A 23,131-nucleotide genomic window follows, 5' to 3' on the forward strand; every position below is an offset into this window, starting at 1 on the left:
CCCTTAGGGCCTTTTAGGTTTCATTGGAAGCAGTTTTATATCTTTCCCCTCCAAGGTTATAAAAAGTCTCTATATACCAATGAGATACATATTTTTATTCTTTTAATAAGATAAAAAATTCATCTTTAACTTTTATGTATTTTGATTTATTTAAAAAACTAGCACCAGTCATAAAGCTGGAGAATCAGTATTGAACCCAATCAAGCCCTCTGAATGTGGGTGCCAGTTAAGAGACCTAAGCAGTCTATCGGGCCTCTGACAGTGGAACCAGTATTTATTCCTAGTGCACAAATGGACTTTGGGAGCCTATTCCCCATGGAGGGATACTTTCTCAGCCTAAATACATGCAGGAGGGCTTATGCCCTCCTGCAAATGATGTGAAAGACTTTGATGATCCCCCATGGAAGGCCTCACCCTCACTGGGGAGTGGATGGAGGGGGTTAGTGGGGAGCAAGGGAGGATGGGAGGGAGAGGGAACTGGGATTGATATGTAAAATAAGATTGTTTATAAATAAATAAATAAATAAATACCCCCCCAAACAAAACAAAACAAAACAAAAAACTAAGTTCCAGGAGCTTGGGAGATGGCTCATTCAGCAAAATGTATACCTTGCAAGTGTGAGGGGCTGGGTTCTGATTCCTAGAAATTGTGTGAGAACTCAGGCCAGAGCCACCCACCTGAAATTTTGCCAATGGGGCAGAGGTGAGAAGGAGGATTCTGGGATGGGGGTGTGGAGAGGGGTGTGGGGGATGGGGGCTGGTTGGCCAGCTAGATTTAACAGTGGCAACAGGTTCCAAACTATACAGTTTGCTGTTCTTCAGTTAGAGTTTGTTGTCATCATTGTTTCTGTTGTTTGTTTGTTTGTTTTTAGGGGGTGGTCTTAGAACTGAACTGAATGTGATTATATTCTGGGTAACTGAAATTTCCTGCTGCATAGGCACAGTATTCAATACTAATGGTGGCTGGTCATAACTAACATTTACCATTGATGGTTTGGTTATACACATACTTATATGTGTTCCACCCTCAAAGTGATCTGTTATCATCAGTAAAACTGCCTTCCTGCTTTGAGAGAGCTGGCATAGCTGCAGTATGAGCCTAGATTCACTAACTTCATGGCTAAGCCACCCACCAAATGTCATCTACCTGACAGACTATTGTATAAAATAGGAGGGCCAGGAAAAGTTGAAATGGATTTTATTAATCCTCCTTTATGCATATGTTATTGGTTTTGGAGGGTTCTAGTATCAGTAACAATACATTATTGATTTTAATCCATAAATAAAGGGCTAATTTACTCAAAGACCCTGTAGGTTTTCTCTCGGGTTGGTTAAACTACTTTGTTTAGTTTTTCTGGATTGTCAATTGCCTTATGGCAATGCTGGTGATATTCCTGCCTCATTTCCCCTATGTAAACATCTTGGGAAAATAACCCTAGTGCAAGTTTTTGAATACTAAGTGAGGATTGGAAAATCATTTTCATGTACCAGAAACTATACCAGTGGGTGAGGGGGCAGATTTCCTCAAGGTCAAAAAGTCAAGTAAGCATTGCTGTGGAGATGTGATTTATCTCCCACTAATGAAAGATCCTGGCTATTCATTAGCATTATTAGTTCTGATAGTATTTTTGTTAAATTTTTTTATTTCTGATGATAATAACCAAAACAATGGCCCATGAGTGTCTATTTTAATAGCTCAAATTACTTCTAAATATAATTATCCCAATTTGCCCTTGTGTTAAAGTTCTCAACAGTAAAATTAGACGTGTAGAGAGAGTATTCACTTTAGGGTGGCAATTAAACTGGTTACTACTAATTGACTTGGGCACATTTGATTTTCCCCAGAAATCATTGCTTCAGAGTCTTGATTGGGTGCTCAGTGACAGGAGAAAGATGGATAAGAATACGAAGGAATGTGGGTCAAGGTTCAAGTCTGGAATGGATGAAAAGATTGAAGGAAGTGCTGTGAGATGGGAAGCAGATGTCAGAGGGGAAAGTGCTTAATGGCAAGAGAGGTTACTGGGAACTAGAGGGGCCTTTTATGCTGATGAAATGTATTGTAATTTCATTAAAAATATTTTAAGGCTTTATTATGTAGCTCAGGCTGTCCTTGAACTCAGCTCTCTTGACACAACCTCTTGAGTACTGCAATTGGAGTGTGTATGCCACTAAGCCTAGATTATTAAACCATTTTCTACTTTGTTTTCTTTTTTACTTTCTTTTTTTTGTTTTTGTTTTTGTTTTTAAGAAGAACTCGACAGCAGCCCTTCTCTCTTAATTACAGCTTTCTCTTATATTTGAACCACATGGTTTTTGTCTTGAATTCTAAATAACGTAGCTTTTCCAGGGACTCTCAGATAATACTTAGTCACCTTAAGAGTCACTGAGTCATATGGGCTAGGGAGATGATTTTTAGAAAGGAATAAAAAAAATTGATCTATTTATAGAAGCTGTTACTTAAGCTCAAATCCTGGGCTGTGTGGAGATAGGGAGGCCTCCATCCAAGTGACAGGAATTTATCCATGTGCATTTTAAGCTTGGCTGGTGGGGGATGTCAGCCGAAGACCCTCGTCCTTGGAGCTGCTCTACCAACTGAGCTATAGCCCCAGCTCTGCAGCATAAATTCTTTAGCAGAATATAAGTGTGCAAAATGTAAATAATGATGACAGCAATCCATGAAACAATGATAGGAATATGTGGCAAGTGCAACTCCCATATGTTAGACTCTGTGGTTACATTTTTTTTTTTAAGCTGCGCTTTTTGTGAGAGTTAGGTTAAGCACCCTCAGCACTAACCTTGAATTCTGAGAACAGAGCCTTTATTGCAGGGCAGAAGGCAAGCTCGGGTGTGAGATGTACAAGTCAGAACATGCATATTCACATGCCCCAGCCTAAGTTCTGTTTGCCAGAATAGAAAAACTTCAGATTACATTTATACAGGCATGGTATGCGTCTCAATTACCTTTCTGTTGCTGTGAAAAGACACCAACCAAAACAACTTATAAAAGAAAGTGTGTAATTGGGGACTTGCTTACAGTTTCAGAGAGTGAATGCATGGCCATTATGGGGAAGCATGGCAGCAGGCAGACATGGTGCTGGACCAGCAGCTCCGAGCTCACATCTGATCCACAAAGGGAGACTGGGAGTGGTGGGTTGGAGAGCTAACTGGGAGTGGGATGGGCTTTTGAAACCCCAGCACCATGGAGAAGGAGTGACACTCCTCCAACAAGGTTGTACCTCCTGATATTTCCCCAAAACAATTCCATCATGTCAGGAGCAAGCATTTAAATGTGTGAGGAGGCTATTCTCATTCAAACTCCCACAGTATGGTTTTGACATCAAGCAAAACTAGGGTGCTACAAATAAATACCATTTTAGAGTAAGTTACTTCGAAAACATTCTTCTTAAGTCCATTCTTTAAGACAAGCTAGCCATGTCTTACTGAACGTTAACCAGTCAATAAAATTTGGGTGATTTAATTACTTGTTTATACATCTTTGTCATAGGTGAGCATGTGATTATCATATGTGAGTAGACTAGCTTTAAATTCTATTATTTTATTTTGTTTTCATTTTTTGAGACAGGTATCACTGTGTATGTTGGCTAGCCTAGAACTCATTATAGTGATAAGGCTGGCCTCAAACTTACAAATTTGACAGCTTCTGCTCCTTAATACTGGGATTAAAGGTCCCACTATGCTGTTACTTTTTTTTTTTTTTTTTTTAAGCCCAGGTCTTACTATGTGGCCAATTAGCTTTTAATAATCTTCCTTCCTGCCTTTGCCTCCCAATGCTGGAATTTTAGGCATGCTCCACCACATCTCAGCTTAATTAATTCTATTATACTTTAATCATTATTCCTTAACTGTTGACATCATTTTAAAAAGTATTACAATAATTGTATTTGTTCTTTGAGAATATTATACAATGTATTTTGGTTGCATACTCCTAGATCCACTCTCAATCTTCTTACCACCCCCCCCCCCAACTTTGTGCCCTGTTTTTTTTTTTTTGTTTGTTTGTTTGTTTTTTATGGACCATGTCAAATTTCTGCTGCTCATATAATCAGTGATTTCGAGACTATCCAATAGAGCGTGAGCAACTTGCCAGGAGCCTCACCCTTCAAGGAAACCAAACTCCCTTTAGAAGTCATCAACTGTAGATAGCTCCTTAGTTATGGGTGGGGGCTGCTGAACCCCTCCCTCCTCTGTATTAGAATGCCTTGCACAGGCAAGCACAGCTGCTGTGAGTTCATGACTACAGTGGCCCTGTCACCCAGAGACTCTGTTTAATTCTGGTCTTCCCTTGGCTCTTACAGTCCTTCTGTGTCCTCTTCTTCAGTGATCCCTGAACTTTGGGTGGGTGTGGGACATGATATTGATGGCCATTGTTTCGGGATATTTGTTTAACTATGCAAAGATGTGTTGCATTTGTTTGGTTATGTAAAGATGTGTTGCTATTTTACCTTGCCTGCCTATAAGGCACCTGATTTGTCTAATAAAAAGATAAAGGACCAATAGTGAGGGAGGAAGGATAGGTGTGATTTCCAGGCAGGAAGAGTAAGTAGGATGAGGAATGTAGGCTTCAGAGAAGGGGAGGAAAGAAAAAGAGATGCCAGGCAGAGGCCAGGGACCAGACAGACATGGAGGATGCAGGGAAGTAAGACATATAGAATGAACGAAAAGTAAAAAGCCCAAGGCAAACCACAGATGGATATGGCTTGTAATTGAGTTAAGAGAGATAGTGGGACAAGCCTAAGCTAAGGCTGAGTATTCATAATTAATAAGACTGTTTTTATTGGTACCTTGTTGGTGGTCCAAAGAAAATGCCAATTATAGCCCATTTGGAGCTCAGCACTCCACTGATACTCAATCTTCACACTTTGATTGGTTATTAATTTATATTTTAACAACAGTCATCTACACAGAGAACATTTCCTGATAAGGACTAAGAACTCCACCAGTCTATGGGCATAGAGATAAAAATTTAGACAGCAGTTGAATACTGTGTTCATTTGACAAAATAATGGTGAGTTTATCCATGGCATCTGTGTACTCCTCAACTATGGGTTCTTGGCAAGAGTTATAGGCATGCATGTTCTTTGTGTAACAGGCTTTAGACCAAGCAGAAAGTTGTTAATTAAGGCAGTAACATCCATGCCCCCATTGCACCCAAAAGTGTGCTGTTATACAAGTCCTTACTGCAGTTCACAGGGTTCACAGCCAGGTTAGTCTGCTGAAGACTTTGGCTCATCAACCTACATGGCACCTTTGGTTTTATGAAGTCTACCCATCAGGAAAGAAGCTTCCTGGCTAGTACCAAATTTATTTCTCTGGTCCTGTGACCAAAGTGTGTAGTGGCTTCAGCAGTAGGGTCTTCCTGTCAAGTTCTTGTGGGTAACCTAGGACAGTAGCAATAGCCTGTGTTGTTTGGGCAGTGTGTGAGACAGCTCTGACCAACAATTTACAGAGAGATAGACCATACCTGGCACTGGGCTTTTCACTTGGTAATCTGTAGCTTCTGGGAGATGCATTAACTCCTATGTGGGATAAGTTCAATTTAATCATTCATATGAATATCTGTATATTCAGTTGACTGGTAAAATACTGTTTCCATATGACTTTTAAAACATTCTCATTAGTTATCTCTTCCCCTACACCCCTTCTGCCATAACCTCTTACCTGTCCCCTTCTAAACCTCCCTCTCCCTTCAAAGTTGTTGATGTTGTTTTGTTGCCTTTGTTTGTTTGTTTGTTTGTTGTTTTGAGACGGGGCTTCTCTGTACTGGAACTCTCTCTGTAGATCAAGCTGGCCTCAAACTCAGAGATCCGCCTGCCTCTGCCTCCCAAGTGGTGGGATTAAAGGTGTGTACCACCACCTGGCTTCCTTTAAAAGTTCTTTTTCATTGTGAATATTAAAATATAATCACACCATTTCCCCTCCCCTCCTTCCAATGCTTCCCATGCACCCCACTTCCAAGCTCTCTGTGAAGTTCATCCTCCCCCTTTATTCTGACAAGGCCTTACTGTGTAGCTTATAGTAACCTGGACCTCACTGTGAAGCCCAAGCTGATCTCAAACTCTTAGCAGTCAGCAATCTCTGCTTCCCAGTTAGTGAGATTACAAGCTTGAGCTACCACAATTGACTCAGAAGAAAAAGAGTATTTTTGTTGTTGTTTTTGAAACTGAGACTCATGTAGCTCACTCAAGCAGACCTTGAACCCAGAATGGACCCCAGGCTGGTCTTAAGTATCTACTCTGGCTGCCTTCATCTTCCAAGGAAGGTTGTAGGTATGCATCACTACACCCAGCATTGTGGTATGTGTTTGTGTGTGTATCTAACTGAAAGATAACCTCTATAAGAACAAGATCTAGACTTTTTGAAAGACAAATGTAAAGAAGCTTTAATTTTATGACCATTTTATAAGTAATTGAATTGAACTCCATAGATGGTAGTGGGATTCAATTCCAGTATTTTTGTACAGAGTGATTTAGAAATCACTCTTTAATTATAGATGGAGCCAGCACTGCAAACCTTTTACCCTGTGGATTTGTACTGATGCCCATTTTAAAACACTGTAGCTTCAACTAGTGAATTGAATTAGAAGGAAAACTCAGTTTTCTCTGTTACTAGTGCAAAACTCATGGTATTTTCCAAAGGCATTTTAAATCCTCAATAAAAGCACCAATGGACTAAACAGTTTTGATGATCAGTGTCCTGGAATCTTGGGGCACTGATTTTGTTAGCTCATAATTGCTATATAATGGTATGATAAGAAGAGTTACTTTAATTGACTTTCTACTAATTCAGACTTCAAACTAAGTCTTATTTTATGGGAAGTATGAGGTCACTTGTTTAATGTCAGTTGATTGGGAGAGTTAATGGCTTTTCCTAGCTAATACTAACACACTATGATCCCTTAGTGAGTCTACTGGCAGCACATTTTCCTCTATAAATGAAATATTGTTTTCATTTGTATTAAAATGTATGATAAATAGGCTGGGTATGGTGGAGCGTGCCTTAGATCCCAGCACCCAGGATTTGGGCCAGCCTGTCATATAGAGCTACATATCAACACCTTGTCAGCTTAAAAAATAAATAAATAAATACCATGTTTTTGTTTACATTCCCCAAAATTTGTATTTTATACATTAATTCTTAATATTTTTTATAATGTTGATGTTACCACTACAGAGCTCCTATCTTCATAATATTGACCTCTTAAGAATATATGTTGACTTGATACTAAAGCTGATAATAGGGCTGAGGAATGATAAAAGAACTCAATAGAGTTGAAGTAGTAACAAGAGCAGGAATTTCGTATGTACTGGACACTAGTGGACTCATTTCACATATGTTTTAAGCAATCTTTTCTTTGTTATCCTCATTTTACGTATGAAGAAACTGAGGCACAGAAGGTTGAACTTAGTGGCCCAAGGATTTGGAGTCAAGAAGTCTGATCCTAGAATGTATGTTCTTATCCACCACAGTGTAGGGCTCTTGGAAACAATCATAATAGCAGAGGAATTAAAATGTAAATCTTTTAGTAACATCTCCATTGGCAGTGGTATTTAATAAGCCACAATGTGGAGGTGTAATTAGTTCAGATAAGTCTTGATTATCACAATAGAAAATTTCCATTCTTTCAAAGAAGACCAAGTCCCTCTAAAGGATGCCCTCTATTCTGAACCATTTGTTCTTGCAGTTATTTTTAGTTCCTCTTTATTCTCTATAGAAGTTAAATAGTGCATTGTTCACTACAGGGGGAACATAGTGGCTTTCAAGCCATTATGTCTGAAATATGTTTCTGCCTTGCACATGGCAAACACATGCTCCATTCTCATGCCCATTTTGGGCCTACATATATGTTTATCTGCATCTGGGGAAAATGTGAAATTTTATGAGCAAGAGTAATGAAGCTGAAACATATCATCATCTTGCCAGAAACTTGAAGAGATTTCATTATATCCTTGCCAAAGTCATTAAAATATCCACCCTGCCCCTTTCCTCTCCCTTCTTTTCAACACACAAAGGAGCCACACAAATCTAATAAACAAACATAGAAAATGTTTTGTTCGTTCTCACACATGCATTAACGGTTCCAGTTCTGTCTGCTAACTGTATTTTTTTGTCTACTACCAGGCGTTTGTGTATTTCTCATCTCCCCCGTGGGCTTGATGGGCTGTTCATTTCCTCCCTGGCAGACTTATGCAAACATATGCTCCTCTACCACATTGCAATCAGTGTGGTCCAGGAAAGGTTTGGAGTTCATGATCTGATTCTCTTTGAATTATAGGAGAAAGGATTCTTTGGGGAATAAGTAAATTTCTTTTCCCTTTGGACTGAAGGTTGTTCTAGGTCCATCATGGTGTATAATACATTATCTGTTTCAGTAGCTTTACAAAGACTATGCGTCCTCTTAACTCTGTAGCCACACAGAAGCTCTATTGGCCCATTACCAATTGATACAGACCAGGCATCCTAGTGCTGGGAGGATGGAAAAATGAAGTGGCAGCTGCTGTCCCCATGAGTCTGTCCCTAAGCTTTGCTTGTAAGCTGTTTAGTAGGAAGTTCCCTTGTTTTATTTCTAGTGTAATGTTTCTGTTTGCACAATTAAGTATCCAAAGGATTATGCCATTTGCTCATATTCACAGCTTAATCATACAGATAGTTAATATTTAAGATCTTATCATTTAGAACATTCCCAGCCAAAAATATTTAAAACATCAAGGTAGCACTAATTATATTTTGTGTATGGAAGTAATTACAGTAGAAGAGCTTTTCTATTTCAAGTTTGAAACCAACCTTTTCATTGTATAATGCCTTTTCAAATCTACTCGGCAAATTCTTTTTGTATCAGAGTGCACTGTTATTAGAGTAATTATATTCAAACAGGAAGTTGTTTTAGCAGCTTGAAACTCGCTAAATTATTCTCTTGGTGTTGTTCTAAGATACAGTTATTTTCTTGTTCATTATTAAAAATTCTTGCTTTCCAGTGAGTGTCACTATAAAAATTAAAACACATAATAAAGACCAGAGGCATGAGAGTGGTTTGAGGTTTATAGACATTTTACATAGTGACTTATCAGGGGTCCAGCTTATAGTGTTTCACAGAAGTCTTGCATCAGTGGAGTAGGAAAGGAATTGGATGCAGGTAGTTAGACTTGATAACCGTGACAGGAAACTTAAAAGCTCTGATGTAGCATTGAAGAGGCTAGAACACTAACGCAGAGGGAAAGAAGCTAGATTTCTCAGCTATACCATTTGTTTGGAATCCTAATTCATGCAGTAAACGCAAAGAGAGTACTTGCTGAGGGCCAGGCATACAGCTACAGCTGCATGTAGTACCTAATGCAATTCTTGCCCTTGTGAAGCTTGTCTCTAAGGAGCTACAGATACTGTTTAACTATTTACCCCCAGCTCCTGTGAGTTAGATAACTCGTAAGTGATAATGAAGTGCCTGTTGCTGGCTGGGGGCTCAGGAAAGATCCTTTAATTCTTCAGTACTGAAAACTAAATTTGGGACCCCCCCCCTTGAGTATGACAGGCAAATTCCTTCCCAGGGATCTGTGCTTCAGCTCCACAGCACTCTTCATGAATTTATACAAACTCCCAAGTTTGCATTATAAACATTTGGCAGGTGAGATGGGAACAGAATGTTTTCTGGCAGTAGGTGGAGTATGTTTCGAGGTGCCGAGCCCTTGATTCGGGATCTTGTAACAATTGAGCAGAACGAAACCAGAACAGTGGACAGTGAGAAAGGATCAAGTGGACCAGGAAAGGGGGGCAGTGCATATGGATCCACACATCTGTTACTCTTCTCCCAGCCACCTTTATAGCCAGGAACATTCCTGGAACGCTGTGTGCTGGCTTGATGATTCCAAGGTTTTCCACGTCATAGCACTTTGGATAAGGTATGTTTTCGAGGCCATACTACCTTTCTCACTAAGTTAAAGTTCTAAAATGTCTTCAGCAATGTTCACAGATGAGACCTTAAGGAGGATCTGTAGTTTGGATGCAGAAAAGCTCCAGTGCTGTGAATATTGTTAGGGCTCGGTGGACCCAGCTTCTGATCGTACCAGTTAGCATCTGAGGCTGTGTAGGCTTACCGATGCCGGTGTGCTTCATTCTCCTTTTTTGTTAAACGAGAGGAAACACAGAGGTAAACAAAGCTTTGCTGTGGGAGGAGCACTGTTAATACAGTGCAGGGCTCAGGAACAGTGCCAAGAGATCTCTGGCCACACCTGTGGTGGTATTTGCCCATTCTCGGTGCCAGTTCCTAAGTCTGTTTCTGACACAGCCATGATCTATTCCTAAGTCTGTTTATGGTCAGCCATGGTCCCTCACTTTGCTTTGCTGTGTGTGCAACATTTGACACAGTATTCACACTTAGAATACATGCCAGTCCATGTCCATGGATGATAAAATAAGGACTGGACTTGCCCTTGTGCTGGAAGTGTGGCTGTTTCTCCAGACCTCCAACAGTGCCGATGGGAAAGTCCATTTGGACAGGTCTGGGGGGATTCCATGTTACTTTTCCTGCTACAAAGATGTGTGATGAATATGAACAGGATCACTCAGTGAGCCATGTGTCACCCTTGGAAGTTCACCTTCTTTCCCAAGGCTGTTCTGTGCTCAAATTTTACAGACATTTGTTAGTCTGTTTTAAATTCCAACCTATAAGTTATATCCAATTAACTTGTGGTAAAATTTCCATGATTTTAAGGTACTTTACACATATCAAAATTATATCAGATATTTATAAGAGATATCTACGTGAGGTTTAATGTATTTGTGTCCATTCTCTGTGTGTGTGTGTGTCTGTGTGCTGCATATGTTGTGTGGTGTATGTGATGGTGTGTGTGGTGTGTGTGGTGCATATGTTGTGAGGTTTATGTGGTGGTGTGTGTATGGTTTGTATGTGGGAATGGTTGTGGGATGGATACCAGCACTTTGTCATGTGACATGTGTGTTCTTCCATTTGAGCTCCATTCCCACAACCTTCACCAAATCTCTCTGTGATACCTAACATCTTCTTTTCTCGAGTCATTGTTCCTCCTACTTCAGTTTTATCTTACTGTATTTCTCCTTCATTCTTTTGTTTGACGAGTCATGTTAGTTTAGTGTATTTTAGAATAACTATTTTCTTTACTAGTGTTTACTTTCTAATAATTTCTCCTCTTATCTTTGTGATTTCCTTCTACTTAAAAAATCTTCACAAGCCAGTCATTGGTGGCAAAAGCCTTTAATCCCAGCACTTAGGAGGCAGAGGCAGGCAGATCTCTGTGAGTTCAAGGCCAGCCTGGTTTGCAGAGCTAGTTCCAGGACAGGCTCCAAAACAAGAGAATCCTTGTCTCAAAAAGCCCCCCCCCCAAAAAAAAAATTCACAATAGACTGTAATGTACTTGTAATTCCATCACTTTAGAGGAAGAAGATTCCTGCAAATTTGAGGTTTGAGGCCAGCCTAGTTTATATAGCAAGCTCCTGGTTAGCCTGGGCTACCTAGTGAGACCTTGTCTCATTAAAAACAAGAAAAACAACTAAGAAACTCCCTTGTTTTTCTTCTTGTGTTTACTGTTTGACTTAACAAACAGCAACATTCCTTTATTCTTTGGATGTAAACACCCAGCATCTAACTATGTAAAATGCTACCTTCTTGTTTTTTATCTCCAACTTTTTTTTGAGAATGTCTTAGACTTCTGAGCTTAAAAGAGCCTCTATACTTAGTCCCTGAGTGTTGTCATAACAGGAATGCACCAGTAAGTGCAGCTAACACAAACTCCTAAGCTACATTCCAACAGTTTCCTGGCGTGGTGGCTATAAATGTTAGATACTTATGCTGCTTTATTTGACTCATAAGTTATTTATATCTTTAGAAGTAACTTTCAATTGTTAAAAGAATTTATATTTAGCATTTTTTAAAAGTTCCAATCATGTATTTGTTGGTGTGAAATTTTATTTCTTTATGGTAAGTGCAATCTACATGACATCGATTCTTTAGAAGTTGAGCTGGTATTTAAAGTAGAAAGGGTGGTATTTCCAAAATTGCTTGTAAATCATTGAACCAGAAGGTACTCTGGTCAACTCCCTACTTGATTTGAAAGGAAGATAGCAACAGAATGATGAATGATCAACTCATGCCCCATGACAGCTTCTGACTAAAAAGCATTTTTTTTCCATGCTCAGCATCTACACAACCTTAAACACCTACTTGCCTTTCTCTAGTGACCGAGAAGTTCTTCCTTACTTCAGTAAGATGACACATTGTTCCTGTGTCCATCCTGGGTGACGTTCAGGGTGGAGAAAATACTTTTGGACTGTGGGTACAAGGGAGAAGAGAGACACTACAAGGGAAACTTGGTTTCACTGCTGGGAAGGATCTCTTTACCTTTCCTTCAAAGAAGTAGTAGATGGAAGAATGATAAAATGGAGGTAAAATTGAAGTGAAATAGTAAAAGCAGACCAAAAAAAAAAAAAAAAAAAGTAAATTTTCCTTTTCTTCTTTACTTGAGATTCTCAGATAGTTATATTTCCATTATTGTTTGTTTGTTTTTGTTTTATTAAGACGGGTCTCACATAAACATGGTTGGCCTCAAACTTTCTATGTAGCCAAGGATGGCCATGAGCTCTACTGATCTTCCTGCTTGTACCTCTTAAAGGCAGGCTATGGAAGAGTGACATTGTGGTTGCAGCTCCTCTTCCCTCCCCTCCATTATTTTGTAAGAAAAACGGTAACAAAAGTTGTGTTCTTCCTTTACCTTAGAGATAACAAATAAATTTTCTCTTGCTGTGTGTGCCCTTATCTTGTTCACATTCAAATGCCACATACAGCATCACATTTCAGGGACTATATATATATTTTATGCTAAAAACTCCATGTGTAGAAACACATTTAAATTTTATTATTTATAAAAATGATACTATTACAGAGAAGTTTCCTGGAAATAGTTATCATTTCATGAGGTTATAATTACATAGTTGGTGTTATGCTGCCCACATTGATTTTCCATTTTCCCAATTTAGAACCATATCTGAGTGAACCTGTGAGAACTGTCTCTGTATTACAGTAATTTATTACAGAGAAGTTCTTTTTTAGAACCTAAAGTTTTCAGTAGCCTTGTAAGATGTTTTTATTTTTGTGGGCGTGTGATGATTACCTGACAACTGAAAAATAATTTCTCTTGACTGCTTTGTAGTTAAAAATAAGCAATTTTGGAATCTCTAGTTGACTTAATGCAAAATCTGCTTTCCCATATTATTTGGTAAAAATGAATGAGTACTTTGGTGTGTGTGTGTGTGTGTGTGTGTGTGTGTGTGTGTGTGTGTATGTGAAAGAAAGAGAATGTGTGTGTATGTGTGTGTCTGAGTGTGTGTGTGTGTGTGTATGGGAGGAGAATGTGTATGTGTGTGTGAGAGAGAATGTGTGTGAGGATTGTGTATGTGTGTATATGAGAGAGAGAAAGGGGAATGTGTATTGAGAGAATGTGTAAATTGTGTGAGTGTGTGTTTATGAGAGAGGTAGAGAATCTGTGTGTCAGAGAGAAAATGTGTGTGTGTGTGAGTGTGTATGTGTGTGAGTGTATGAGAGAAAATCTGAGTGTGTAAGTTTGTATGTATATGTGTGTATGTGTGTGTAAGAGAACATGTGTGAAAGAGAGAGAGAGAGAGAGAGAGAGAGTGTGTGTGTGTGTGTGTGTGTATGTGTGTGTGTGTGTGTGTTGGAAGATTTTTGCTGATTGGTAGAGGTTGCAGCCTCCCCATGGCCTGGTAGCTTTTCAATAGTTTGGAAACATGGGCATCCTCGCTCCAGCAGAACTTCCTACCTCTACCTGTCCTGATCTGAAGAATGTTCCTGGGCCTGAAGGACTGCCCTTATCTGAGAGCTGTCTCTCTAAACCAGATGCCTGACTTATCTCTAGCTTGAACCCTGACACAGATCCCTGCTAGAAGTCTCTCTTGCTGCACATACTTATGATAGGAGTGTGCCTTTTTATGCAAATCAGGGTTTGTCCCCAGGCTCCCAATCCTATCCATTCCTTATACTCTGGAATAAAGTTGGGCTGATTCATCGAAGTCTCTCCCGGAGGCCTCTCTCCATTTGTGTTCATGCTGCACACAAAGCTTTCTGTCAACCCATCTGCCTCTTTTAACTCTTGGACTGATGGCAGACAGGCCAAGAGGGAAAGAGAACCCCCCATAAGTATGTATGTGTGTATGTATGTGTGTTGTATATGTGTGTGTATATGTGTGTCAGTGTATATGTGTGTCAGTGTATATGTGTACAAGTGTATGTGTGTATTTATATGTGTGTAAGTGTATATGTGCATATGTATGTTGTGTGAGTGTATATGTATATAAGTGTATATGTGTGTGAGTGTATATTGTGCAAGTGTATATGTGTCAGTGTGTATGTGTGCGTTATTTGCAGATGTGCTCAGAGCAGTTGAAATCAGATGTCTTATTCAATTGCTTTTCACCTTATACATTGATCCAGGCTGTATTTACAGAAGTCACTATGTCGATGTGGGTTCTGGGATCTGAACTTCTGTCCTTGCAGCAAGCACTTGCAACTGCTGAGCAATCTCCCCAGCCTATAAATGAAAATTGTTTTTCTTTTTAAAGATTTGTTAGTTTTGTTTATTATGTGTGTTGTGTGCCCGTGTGAGTTTACGTGCATCACCTATGTGCACATGTCTAGGGAGGCCTGAGGCTGACAACTGGAGTTAGGAGTAGTTGTGAGCCACCTGCTGTGAGGACTGGGAAGCAAACTCAGGTCCTCTGCAAAAGCAATAAGTACTCTTCATCACTGAAGCATCTCCGCAGCCAATGGAGACAATGTTAAGCGAGGTTATAAGACACTACACTACCTGGCTACAGGTTCATGATTCAGGTTGATCACACTAGATTCCTGGTATTACAGAAGAGACCTCCAGTTTGTAGAAGGAAAATATCTGAAAATTGTGATCAAAAAAATTTGCTTGACTATGAAGAGGTGAGAAGGTGAAGAGTATTCACACAGATTTCATATCCCCTGGCACCCATGGTTATGACTTTATCTGGAAACAGGAATGTTTCAGATGCCATCAGGCTTCTGCAGGAGTTCAGACAGACAGACACAGTGACAGACAATCAGGGAAAGTTTAGTGTGAAGGAAGAGGTGCTGGCAGTCACTGGGAGTTAGGAAGAAACCCAGAAAGATTCCTTTCCTCAGAGCCTTCAGGGGAAGCCCAGTTCTGCCAGCACCTTCCCTTCAGACTTTTGATCCAGGAATGTGAAGAATAAATGTCTTGTCTTGAGGCTACCTAATTTTTGATAATTTGTTATGGCAACCCAAGAAACTAATTCAAAGAGATTTTTCTCTCTTTTGTTATAAGCAAAACACAAACCATTAATATATCTAGTGGTGGTCCCCAAGTCTGCATACAGGAGACAGGCCGAGTCCACGTTTCTGGAAATGTCCTGCATCTCAGAAGACTAGTAATTGGTCACTTAGGACACTCTTGAGCTGGAGCTGCTAGGAGCCACCATATCATAGTCTTCATACTTTATTTTCCATAATTGACATCACCTAGGGGAAATCAGTAAAAGGAAAAACTCTTGCACAATAATAAAAACAGTTGTGAAGCTTGCTATGTCCCTGAAGGGCCGTTTACTTTTGTTTAAGCGGGAGCTCAAGGAGTTATCAGCCTAGTTTTGTGATGTTCATTCTCTCCTAGTGGCATTAAATGCTTCCTTATCACTTCTGTACATCTCACAGTAGTTTTCTTAGTTCTGTCTGTTTCTTTTGGGTGAAAATTTTGCTATACTAATATTTTCATGTAGGGTTTTTTTTTTTTTTTCTCCAATAGGATCCATGATTTTTTTAATGAAAATTTTATTTTTAGTCAGGTAGTTTTTTTGTTTGTTTTGTTTTTAAATTTAAATTACAAACAATCTTATTTAACATATCAATCCCAGTTCCCTCTCCCTCCCATCCTCCCATGCTCCCTTCTGGCTTCCCCCATCCTACTCCCCATCTACTCCCCAGGGAGCTCGAGGCTTTTAATGGGGGATTATCAAAGTCTGCCACATTATTTGGGGCAGGGCCTACACTCTCCCCCTTGTAATTAGGCTGAGAGAGTATCCTTCCACGGGGGAATGGACTCCCAAAGTTCATTTGACACTAGGGATAAATACTGGTTCCATTGCCAGAGGTCCCATAGACTGCCCAGGCCTCCTAACTGTCACCCAATTTCAGTGGGTCTGGGTCAGTCTTATGCTGGTCCCCAGCTGTCAGACTGGGGTCCATGAGCTCCCACTTGCTCAGGAGAGCTGTTCCTTGGTTTTCCCCAGCATGGTCTTGACCCCTTTGCTCATTACTCCTCCTTCTCTACAACTGGATTCCAGGAATTCAACTCAGTGTTTAGCTGTGGGTGTCTGCTTCTGCTTCCATGAGCTACTGGATGAAGATTCTAGGATGGCATATAAGGTAGTCATTGGTCTTATTATCAGGGAAGGGCATTTAAGGTAGCCTCTCCACTATTGCTTAGATTGTTATTTGGGGTCATCCTTGTGGATCTCTGGACATTTCCCTGGTACCACATTTCTCTTTAAACCTATAATGGCTCCCTCTATGATGGTATCTCTTTTCTTGCTCTCCTCTATTTTTCCTTATCTCAGTCTTCCTGACCCCTCATGTTTTCCCCTCCCCTCCTCTTTTCCCCTTCTCTTTCTCATACCTCTCTCTCCCTTCACCCTTGCTCCCAATTTGTTTAAGAGTTCTTGTCCCTTTTCTCTTCTCTGGGGTCCTCCTTGTTTCCTAGCTTCTCTGGAAAGTGTGGATTGTAGGCTGGTAATCCTTTGCTCTATGTCTAAAATCCATATGTGAGTGAGTACATATCATGTTTGTCTTCTTGTGACTAGGTTTCCTCATTCAGGATGGTTTCTTCTAGTTCCATCCATTTGCCTGAGAATTTCAAGATTTCATTGCTTTTTTTTTCTGCTTACTACTACTTGTGTACAGGTACTACATTTTCTTTATCCATTCTTCAGTTGAGGGGCATGTAGGTTGCTTCCAGGTTCTGGCTATTATAAATAATGTTGCTGTGAATATAGTTGAACAGATGTCCTTGTTGTATGAATGTATATCCTTTGGGCATAATGCTGGATCTTGAGGCAGACTAATTTCTATTTTCCTGAGGAACCGCCATACTGATTTCCAAAGTGGCTGTACGAGTTTGCACTCCCACACCAGCAGTGGAGGAGTGTTCCCCTTTCTCCACATCCTCTCCAGCATAAACTGCCATTGGTGTTTTTTGTTTTAGCCATTTTTACAGGTATGAAATGGTATTTCAGAGTTGTTTTGATTTGCATTCCCCTAATGGCTAAGGATATTGAGCACTTTCTTAAGTGCCTCTTAGCCATTTTAGATTCCTCTATTGAGAATTCGTTATTTAGTTCTGTACCCCGCTTTTTAATAGGGTTACTTGGTGTTATTTGTATATTTTGGAAATAAGTCCAATGTGGGGTTGGTGAATATTTTTTCGCATTCTGTTGGCCGCCATTTTGTCTTGTTGACTGTGTCCTTTGCCTTTTAAAAGCTTTTTAGTTTCAGGAGATGCCATTTATTGTCAATTTCAGTGTCTGTGCTACTGGTGTTATGTTAAAGAAGCAGTCTCCTGTATCAATTTGATCAAGGGTACCTCCCACTTTCTCTTCTAGGAAGTTTAGTGTGGCTGGATTTATGTTGAGGTCTTTGATCCATTTGGACTTAAGTTTTGTGCATCTATCTGTAATCTTGGTCAGGTAATTTTAACTCATTAATTTGGAAATACTTTCTTTCCTTCGTTCTCTTCTTCTTTTTCTTTGCTTTTTATTGAAAATAGCTGCCCCTCCCTTACATACTATATCCTGGTTACAGTTTCTCATCTTTCTACTCATCCAGGTTTTCTCACCTCCCCATCCATCAAGATCCACCCCTTTCTGTCTCTCATTAGAAAAATAAACAGACTTCTAAGGCTTAACAAAGTAAAATATAACAAGATAAAACAAACATGAATCCTCTGGAATGGAAGAACAAAAAGAAAAGAAAAGAAAACCTAGAAAGAAAAGAGCCCAAGAAAACTCACATGAAACAGATACACAGAGACCTACTCATTTCCACCATACTGAGGAATCGCAAAAAAAAAAAAAAAAAAAAAAAAAAAAAAAAAACTAAACTGGAAGTCATAATATACATGCAAAGGACCTGTGTATTTATATAATGAAAATAAAAAATGAGACAAAGAGCCCTGATGTTATGTTATGAGACGGGGAACCTCCAATGATGCCACTAAGTATGTTTTCTGTTGGCCATCATACTGAGCATGCAGCCTACCTGTAAGAGTAGTTTGTTTCCCTGGTGAGAATCACTTAGCAAAAACTAAATTTTCATTTGCAAATTGTCAATCTTAGCTTCTGAGCTAAGGATGGGGCATGTGTCTACTTCTCCCTTTAGCTCTAGGACCCCATCTGCTTTAGATTTGTGCAGGCCCTGTGCATGCTGGTTTTACCCTAGGTCCTTGTGCTATCTAGTCTTAGGTTCTCTGTCACCCAAATAGTGTCATGTATGAGTTCCTTCTTGCAGAGTGGGCCATAAGTCAAACCAGATATTAATTGGTTACTACCACAAGTTTTGGGCCACCATTGCACTAGTATATCTTGCAGGCAGGTTTGAAAGGTTTGTGGCTGGCATGGTGTTTTGTTAATCTTTTGTAGCCTGCAGAGTGCCTTCCTGTACCAAAGATGCTGGAACGTAGGGATGAAGGCTCTGGAGCAGCAGCTTGACTTTCTCATGTTCAGTCGCTTGTGTTGGTGTTGTCTTCAGCAGTACAGCTTTTCTGTCAGTTTGTGGAGAGCAAGTTATAATCTTGGCAATAGTCCAGGTTGTTTGCATGATCCCCCATTCATATGTGTGTGTGTGTGTGTGTGTGTGTGTGTTTTGCAAAGCTTTTCCTGTATTATATTTTCATACCACACCTCAAATGGTTCTTAATTGTAATTGCTTCTCCCTGCATTCCCTCCCCTCTCCTCCTCTTCTAGTCCCCTCTTCACTTGATCCTCCCATTCCAGTCCCCCTCATCCACCCATAACTGTGTATTCTATTTCTGTCCTACAGAGATCTATTTGTCCACCTCTAGACCTTTAGTTCATCACCTGACCTCTGTGGTTCTACAGATTGTACCCTGGTTATCATTAGCGTAAAAGCTAATAACCACTTATAAGTGGATACATACCATTATTTGCCTTTCTAGGTCTAGTTTCCTCTCTCAGGATGATGTTTTGTTCATTCCATCCATTTACCTACAGATTTCATGAGGTTTTAAATGGCCGAGTAACATCCCAATATGTAAATGTACATTTTCGCTATCCGTTCATCTGTGGAGGGATATATAAGTTGTTTCTAGTTTCTGTCTTTTATGAATAGGGCAGCAATGAACATGGTTGAACAAGTGTCTCTGTGGTAGGATGAAGTATCCTTTGGGTATATACCCAAAAGTGGTATGGCTGGATCTTTAGGTAGATGGACTCCCATCTTCCTGGGAATCAGCCACACTGATTCCCATAGTAGCTGTACATGTTTGCACTACCAGCAGCAATGGATTCTCCTTACTCCACATCCTCCCCAGCATGTGCTGTCATTTTTAAAATTGATTTTAGCCATTCCGAAGGGTATGATATGAAATCTCAAAGTGGTTTTGATTTGCATTTCCCTGACGACTAAGAATGTTGAACATCACTTTAAGCTCTTTATCAGCCATTTGAGTTTCTTCTATTGAGAAATCTATGTTTAGATCTGCATTCCATTTATTGTGTTATTTGTTTTCTTAATATCTATTATTTTGGACTCTTTATATACTTGGATATTAGTCCTCCTTAATGGATGATTGCTACATGTTCCCAGGCTCAGCAATAAAAATAAAACTAGTACAGATAGGGATGTAGCATTATACAAATTCCTAAGTCCAGTCCGTAGGGCCAAAATGCAATAAAAATATTTTTAAAAATCCTTATTCCAAACAGTTCTCTTCCTCCTTTCCCCCCTCCTCCTCCCCTCCCTCCCTCTCTCTTCCTCTCCCCCTCTACCTCCCTCCCTTTTTCTCTCTTTCCTCTTTTTCTGTGTCATTTTGATACTGGACCTTTCTATATAGTTCAGGCTGGCCTGAAACTTTCAAACGTAATGCCTTTGTACTGCTAAGTGCTGAGATCCCAAGTGTCCACCAGCACATCTGGCTTTTGAATTAGTCATAACAAAGAATGAGATTCATAGCTCAGGGGACACTGTAACATCGCTCACTCAGGAAATACAACTTCCCCTTCCTTTCTTCCCTCCTTTTATCTCTCCCTCCCCCTACACACATGCATGCACATGAGGATTTAGTGTATTTTATTTTGTTCTATTATGGAACCCCCTGATCTTGTGAGAAGCCATCTTAAGTAGCTATGATGCCCGTTTTACTGATGAACAAGTATATCTCCGTTTAAAAGAATGCTTGTGAATATGCATATACATCAGGCATATGCTAATCTGAAAGAGACATGGTCTGCTTGATCAAATAAGCATGCAGGAGCCATGCAGGAACACAGAAGAGGAGATAAAGTACAGATTTTAAAATTGCAGTATCTAGGAAGGGAGAGAAAGTGGGAGAAGCAGGGGGTCTGAAAAAGCATTTGGCGAATGTGACTCTGGCCCCTTTAGAAGCTGGAAAAGTTACTGAATTTCCATTTGAGGATCCAGGGGACAAATGGCCATGACCCTGATGCCATGGATTTCCTACTTATGGCTTTCATCATTTTATTATCCAGGCCGTGTGACTTCCTTTTGTGTTATCAACTCATCTTGTTCATAATGAATTGTGTTTTTCTTCTGAGATAAACCAGTAAACAAACAAAAAGGTAGGGATCCTCTTTTAAATAGTACTATCTAATTTGTTACACTAAACATCTGCACAATTAGGACTGTGTTATGTCAAGCAGTAGGAAGAAAGTTTCAAGCATGATGGGCTTATTTCTTGAACAAAATGTCAGGAAGGAAAGAGCACCATGACTGGCAGCAAGATACAGAGCCATCTCTGTGAGGATACACAGGCTTTTCTCTTTTCCTGCAACATCTGTCTTAGATTATCATATATGATATGTAATGCCTACTTCCACAGCAGCTGGATCCTTAAAGTTAGTGAAGTGTAAGGAGTAGGGTTTTAATGGCATCTCCCATCAGTGAAGGTCTGGAGAAACTTTACACTTGGTTAGATTTGAGAAAGTTGGTATAAGTCAGTGGGTGTTATTAAAACATGGTGTGTGTGTGTGTGTGTGTGTGTGTGTGTGTGTGCGTGTGTGTGTGTGTGTGTGTGTGTATACATGCACACCATTGCATCTATGTAGGGGTCAGAGGACAATTTCTAGGGGTTGATTCTCTTCTCCCAACATGTGGACCCTGGGAATTAAACTTTGGTCCTCAGGTTTGGCAACCCATGCCAAAACATATAACTAAGTAGAAGAATGCAGTTTCTTATGTTCAATCGCGATATATAGTATAAAATAGGTATAAGTGTATAGAAGTACAATTTATTTGTCTGTCTAATTTATTGAAATTTAAGATGCATTTGCTGTTCGGCTAGTTAGGTCAACATTTATTAACCCTATGGATAGACTGCTACAAGTACATATAAATACATGGAAGAGTGTTACATCATTGTTTATGATAGCAAAAAATGTATCCACCTGGGTGTTAGGACAAGACAATTGTGAATTATTTTTCATCCTGCAACAATGGAATATCATGCCATCATCGAAAGAATGAGTGTTGATATAGGAAGATGTAAATCAAGATTGCTTTAAGGAAAAAACAAATCAGGAAGAATGCAGTAAATAGTATAAAACCATCTGTGTATTGAAAAGGATTTTTTTTGTTGGTTTTATTCACAGTTTTTTCATGCAGTATAATTTGATCATGTTTTCCCCTATCTCAACCCTTCCATTTCCTCCTTACCTCCCTACACCCACCTAACTTCATGTTCTCCCTCTCTCCTTCAGGGAGGAAAATCCCACAAGAACTAAAATCAAAACAAGCAAAACAAAACAAACAAACAAACAAAAAACCTAGTAAGATAAAAAATAAGAAAACAAGTTCATTTTGTGTTGACCTGCTACCCCTGGACGTGGGAATGCCCTGGAGTGTCGTCAATGTCTCCAATGATATTCCATTGTATAAAGGTGGATTTTACCTTTGACAGCAGGTGTCATCCATTACAAGTAGCTCCATCATCAGGGGTGGGACTTTGTGCTCACTTCCTCCTCTCAGCACTGGCTCCTTTCCTGGCTTGAACCTATGCAGGTCTTACGAATCCTGCCACAGTCTCTGTGAGTTCATATGTGTCCAAGTCCTCTTGTAACTGGCTCTTACAATCTTTTTGTCGTCTCTTCTGCTTAGATCTGTGAGCCTTGAGAGGAGAGGTCTCATGGAGACATCCCATTTAGGACCGAGTAACCCAAAGTCTCTCTCATTTGCATGTTATCTAATTGTGGCTCTTTGTTAATGACGGTATCCTGCAAGAAGCTTCTAGTCAAGTGATGCACTGATCTATGGGGACTAGCAGAGTGTCATTAGGGGTCATTTCATTGCACTGATCTATGGGGATAGCAGAGTGTCATTAGGGGTCATTTTATTGCTATATTCCTTTACCAGAATAATAGTAGTAGGCTTTCTGCTAGGTCCATGATTTAGGTAGTCTCGGATTTTTGGCCTCTTTCGCAGTGTCAGGTATGAGTTCCACCTCATGGAGTAGGTTTTGAATCTTATGAGAAAGTGGTTGGTTAACCTATAATGTTTGTGCCACTTTTGCACTAGTATATCTTGTGATTTGGTTGCTGGTAACAGGTCACAGTGATGTTGATAATTATCTTCTCCTCTGGTAGCATGCAAGACCTTCTAATGCCAAATGCTAGTCAGCATGGGTTAAACTTCTAGTTGGACATGAGCTCAACTTCTCCATGTTTGATGACATAAATAAATGTGGACTTCAGCAGTAGGGTGTTACCATCAGGCTGTGGAGAGCGACCAACAGCATTGGCCATAGCCTGTGATGTAGGGGGAGAGTATATATGGAACTCCTTTGCC

At 39.9% G+C, this 23,131-nt stretch overlaps 1 protein-coding gene across 18 annotated transcripts in view; it reads left to right on the forward strand.

Annotated features, from left to right (window-relative positions):
- Adam22 (ADAM metallopeptidase domain 22) overlaps positions 1–23,131 on the forward strand; it is a 207,373-nt gene that overhangs the window by 101,382 nt on the left and 82,860 nt on the right. The window lies entirely within an intron of this gene.

The sequence above is a fragment of the Phodopus roborovskii genome, unplaced genomic scaffold, assembly GCF_943737965.1.
Source record: "Phodopus roborovskii unplaced genomic scaffold, PHOROB, whole genome shotgun sequence".
NCBI classification, from domain to species: domain Eukaryota; kingdom Metazoa; phylum Chordata; class Mammalia; order Rodentia; family Cricetidae; genus Phodopus; species Phodopus roborovskii.